Here is a 5,961-nt window from a genome sequence, read left to right on the forward strand (position 1 = left end):
TTATCTTTTGTCTCTGTGTTTCATAACTTTCCTTCAACACGCAATTCACAGGAGAAAGCATCCCAACGAGCGAAACAGCACCCATCTGTATCTCTACGTGTGGGCCATCTGATGCTATCTGGTCAAAATGAGTATTACATTGTTGCCGCCTATAACATTGAATACAATGGAAGCCAGCGAGAATTGGCCTCCCTTGATAAAAAAAAGTACAAAACATTTGCCAATCAGCATTGAGCTGAGCTGAGCAAGCTCAACTGTGAATTGTCCTGGTGCACCAAAAAAAAAAGTGTCAAGGGAAGACAGCTTGGATTTTGGCTTGACTCAAATCAAATCGCATTGAGAGCATACGTCATTGACAGAAATAACTTCAATTGTTGCATCTGGTTGTGTTGTTGTCATCCGGTGGCTAACTAGCTAAAATTGGCACGTTCCTAAATTAGCCATGGATGGATAAAGGAATTTGGACTTGTGGTTGTACTTAATTCTCTGTACTGGCCAATGATAATAATGGTGATTCTGATCCAACCATTAACTCATACATTGTTGTGCCCCTGGCTTGTGAGGATGGAAGTTCAATATGTAGCTAGATGTAGAAGGCTAATGCTAACTAGATAATGTTGCCCATGAATTTAGGCAAGCAAGCAAGCATTTTAGCCAGGTAGCCTAGGACAACAAAAAATAAAGTGTGCACTGCATGACTGATAGACCGTTTCATCAACATGAAAGAGAGGAGGATGGCATTGGCATTTCTCTACAAGTAGGGTGAGTCAACATGTTTTTCTACTTGCACGAATGCACACACACACACACGCACACAGAAATCAGAATCATGGACAGCCACATCATATTTAGCTTATGTTGATTGGACTAAATTGTTTTTGGTATATTTTAGTTGTCACTGTATTACACGAAGCAGGGGTCATTTGATAATGTTGAAATGTTGAAGTTGAAATGGTGCTGGAATAGTGGAGGCAGTGCTTTTCTGCCACTGTTTTCTTATTGTTTTGCCCTTTAGGCCTATATATTATGGTCGCAAGGCATATAAATTAACAGGTTAAAGAGCAAACAACGCAGTTAGCACAACACATAGGTTGTAATATGGCTTTTTGGAGGGGGGGGGGCTTCTACTTACTTAAAAGTGTAAAATATCATGGCATTGCAACCAGAGCAACCATTTGTCATATTGTCAAATCAAATCAAATCAAATTTATTTATATAGCCCTTTCGTACATCAGCTGATATCTCAAAGTGCTGTACAGAAACCCAGCCTAAAACCCCAAACAGCAAGCAATGCAGGTGTAGAAGCATCAAGACATATGTCCTGGGTTCACACGTCCCAGGTGAACACATGAAATTCCACTCTTGATCCAAAAGTTGAACCCTACACCGCACAATTATATGCATCCAACGTAATGAAATTGAAATGTTGTCAGTCATTACGGAGGTCTGGTAAACAAAGAGTGTGATGTAAAAATATGTTTTTCTAATCAAAGCTTTAGAGGGAAAGAAAGGCAAGAAGAGTTTCCTAGAAATATCCCATGGTGTATCATTGTCTGATGAAAAAAAAAAATTTGAACAATGAACAATGGAACCTATGGTGGAGGGCAATGCCATATTTACACATCATATAATGAAATGATAAACCTCCTATCTGGAATAAAGTAGGGGACAGTGGGGTAAGTTGAGAATTAATCTTTACATGCAGCATCACTCCGTCAAGGGAACATAGTTTTTCCCAACAATTAGTCCGGGCATGGACTCCACAAGTTGTTGAAAGCTTTCCACAGGGATGCTGGCCCATGTTGACTCCAATGCTTCCCACAGTTGTATCAAGTTGGCTGGATGTCCTTTGGGTGGTGGACCATTCTTGATACACAGGAAAAATCTTTTGTCTTGCTCAGTCACTCTGTGAATGGCACACATACACAATCTATGTCTCAATTGTCTCAAGGCTTTAAAAAAATCTCCTTTAATCTGTGTCCTCCCCTTCATCTACACTGATTGAAGTGGATTTAACGAGTGACATAAATAAGGGATCATAACTTTCACCTGGATTCACCTGGTCAGTCTTTGTCATGGAAAGAGCATGTGTTCCAAATGTTTTATTCACTCAGAGTATATTTCAGCATGTCGTATATCCCTGGAAATAATCAGAATTCAAGTAAACATTGCACAAATAAAGTGGTCCCTTGGCAAAACTTACGCCAGGTACCCTGTGTACAGCATGGTATGTGCTTATGTGGGGGATTTTCTTCATCTATAGATGTCACAGTACTGAAAAAAGTGTGTACAATATGTGTACAATATGTAGAGGTTGTGATTCAAATGTGATTGTTATTGACGTTTTCTAGTTTTCCAGTGCTTTTCAATAAGCTTCATAGTGCATTGGGGTAACTCACCCCACCTGCCACCACTGTGTACAGTAGCAGCACCAACCTGGGTGATGCACAGCATCCATTTAATGGCAGGAAATCTCACCACACACATCGGCTCTCACGGTGGAAGAGGTGAATGTCACAGGTAAGAAGTCCGATTCATGGAGTACTAGTTTTGTTACTACAAAACATATGTTTTTTAGATGATACCTTATTTAGTCATAATTTCACCCAGTTGTAATCCCTCAAGCCAAATAAGTTATTTCTCCATGGCAGAAAACTCTTAGCAACGTTTGCTGTAATGTATTTTTTTCCCATACAGTGTATTTTTAATTGATACGCTTGAGTTTAGCATCACAATAGGCAAATAAAGATTGTAACTGCTGGAGTCTGTCATTTGTGTTTCCTTAATTGCCACAGCAAGTCCTGTATTAAGCTACTGATTTAGGATCAGTTTATAACACCTCAATCTTCGCTTAAACCATTGGTGATGCAACAGGATCAGTGCTCTTCAAGATTGTTGAATCTTAAATCTTAAATAGAAATGTACTGATACTTTTTTGCTTAATATTTTCCCTTCTAGTGTCAGTTCTTAGAAATGCAGCTCTGTCAGACATGACAGAGGCCCAGTGGACTAGTGGAAGAGAGAGCAGAACAAGAAAGTGATTAAAGGTATGCCTACTGATCAAGCTACAGCAGAGATGTAGCTTCTCATATATCCATCTACAATAAGTTCTTGTTGTCTCCCTCTCTCAAACAGGCTGTCAGTTCAAGTCTGCCTGCGGACTCTCTGAGAATCCCAAACAAACCCCTTACCCCTACCAACTTGCTCAGAAGGCCCAGTGCTGTCACGAGTTGCTGACGAAACTGGGGTTGACTTCCAGAAATTGGTGAAGAGATCAATGAACCCATCAACTTTGGGACACACTCGTGACTTGAATGAGTATAAATATAGCTCCACAGTGATGAGACTGCGATGTTGACATGAGGGAGACACCAGAAATGTAGCCAAACTTAATTGAGGCTAAACACCAGTCATGTTTGACAAATATAATGTTAAACAACGTTATCGGCTTGATTCTGTCGACATAGGCAAGGCACGGTTTGTTAAGATCAAATGGTCACAAGAACGAGAGAACGGGCAGTGCCAATTGCGCATAGCACATCACCCACCTTGCAATCTGAGTGGAGGGAATACAGTACCTGCAAGTTTTATGTAATTTTTTGAGGCATGTCTTACCTTGTTTCAAAGTAGCCTAACCAAAATCTGACCATAGTCTAAACATTTCCTCATTAACATTATGCCATTGAAACCAGCATTTTATCTTGTTCTGTTGGTTTTCAAATACAATGTATTTTCGATGTCCAGAAGCCAAACACACAATCCTAATCATATTAACAACCCATCCTAGTTGTTAGATCTTCCCTCTTTTTAAATTTCTCACAAATATTAGTGTCTCTGTCACATGAAACCACTCGCATTTGAGGTGCCGGTGCGCTTTAAGAAATTGTTTTCCTGGTGGTTGCATTTTTGGGACATCCGTGCGTAGCCTATAGCGGTATGCGGTATGCGATTGCTGCACTTCTAATGTGAACAAACAATAGTTAGTCAACATTTAAAGCTAAACATTTTGATCTGTTGTATCTGCTGCGTGGGTGCTGCTTTTTAACATCTACAGGGTTTGTATAAAATTAGAATTTTTCGTCCCAGAACTGTCCTAGTCTGTTTTGAACAGCTCATTACATGTTTTTTTTATTAACGCCGGGATGATAAAACCTGCTTCACCCAATGTGGTATGGATCTGCTATTTTCTTTACTTTAGAACCGGAACCCCCAACAGAAGCTAGCCAGCTAACTAGCTACTAGCTAGTAGTCAGCTATCCACTGCTAGTGGTCATCAGCTAACCTTTAGCCCTGAAAACTGCCAGTCTGCACAGCGAGATTCAACCCAGAGCTTACCCGACTCTTTTTGCCCACATCTCCGGAGTCCTACCGCAAGCTCTGAACCTTTTCACCTGGATAATCGCAGCTAGCTAGGTGCTATACGAGTGGCTACAAGTGGCTAATGTCTCTGTCCCGAAGGAAGCACCAATTAGCCTGGAGCTAGCCTATGCAAGGCCCATCTCCCGGCTGGCTGAAGAGGTCCATAAGCCACTCCTTGGGCTACAATACCTATTTTGCCAATTGACCTGGATCCCTTTTACTGCCGATACGGAGCCCCGCAGATCCTTCACGACTGGTCTACCGTAATCCGCCTGAGGGGGTTCTCAACAGGCTCCTCCGTCGTGACGTCCCCTGAATGCCCACCTGCTAACCAGCTAGCCGTGGCATGCTAGCTGTCTAGAGAATATCGGACTGTTAGCTGAAGAGGTCCATCAGCCAATTTTCTTGGGCTACAATACCTATTTTGCCAATTGGCCTGGACCCTTTTACTACACGGAGCCCTGCCGATCCATCTCGACTGGTCTGCTGACGTAACTGTCTGAAGGGGCTACAACTGACTATCCGTCGTGACATCCCCTAAGGCCTTTCTACTGGCCAGCTTTCTACTGGCCAGCAGCTTTCTACCCCGACCCGCGAGCTGTCTGAATCGCCGTGTCTCCAGCCCGCCAAGCTACTCATTAGACCCCATGATCACTTGGCTACGCATGTCTCTCCCTAATGTCAATATGCCTTGTCCATTGCTCTTTTGGTTTGTGATTATTGTCTTATTTCACTGTAAAGCATCCAGCCCTGCTCAATATGCCTTAGCTAACCTTTTTGTTCCACCTCCCCCACATGCGGTGACCTCACCTGGTTTAAATGGTGTCTCTAGAGACAAAACCTCCCTCATCGTCACTCAATGCCTAGGTTTACCTCCACTGTATTCACATCCTACCATACCCTTGTCTGTTCATTATGCCTTGAATCTATTATTCCGTACCCAGAAACATGCTCCTTTTACTCTCTGTTCCGAACACACTAGACGACCAGTTATTATAGCGTTTAGCCATACCCTTATCCTACTCCTCCATTGTTCCTCTGGTGATGTAGATGTTAATAAATCCTGTTTGGGCTAAGGGGCAGCATTTTCACTTTTGGATGAAAAGCATGCCCAGTGTAAACTGCCTCCTACTCTGTCCCAGATGGGAATATATGCATAGTATTATTACTGGTGGATAGAAAACACTCTGAAGTTTCTAAAACTGTTTGAATTATGTCTGTGAGTATAACAGAACTTATATGGCAGACAAAAACCTGTGAAGAAATCCAAACAGGAAGTGAGAACTCGATTTTCAAAACAGTGCCATTTGAAGTCCATCTAAGTTATGGATGTGCATGCACTTCCTAGGGCTTCCACAAGTTGTCACCGTCTTTAGATTCTGGATGTATGATTCTACTATAAAGGAGGGGCTCATAGGAGCTCTTTTACTGAGTGGTCTGGCAGAAAGCCTCGGTCTCATTGCGCCCGGTCCTAGTGATAACAAGTTTTAATCCAGCCAAAGCAGCTCACAGATCACTACCTCATCCCGATACAGTTTTTTTTCTTTGCTCCTTTGCACCCCAGTATCTCTACTTGCACATTCATCTTCTTCACATCTATCA

This window comes from Oncorhynchus kisutch, linkage group LG2, assembly GCF_002021735.2.
Source record: "Oncorhynchus kisutch isolate 150728-3 linkage group LG2, Okis_V2, whole genome shotgun sequence".
Classification (NCBI taxonomy): domain Eukaryota; kingdom Metazoa; phylum Chordata; class Actinopteri; order Salmoniformes; family Salmonidae; genus Oncorhynchus; species Oncorhynchus kisutch.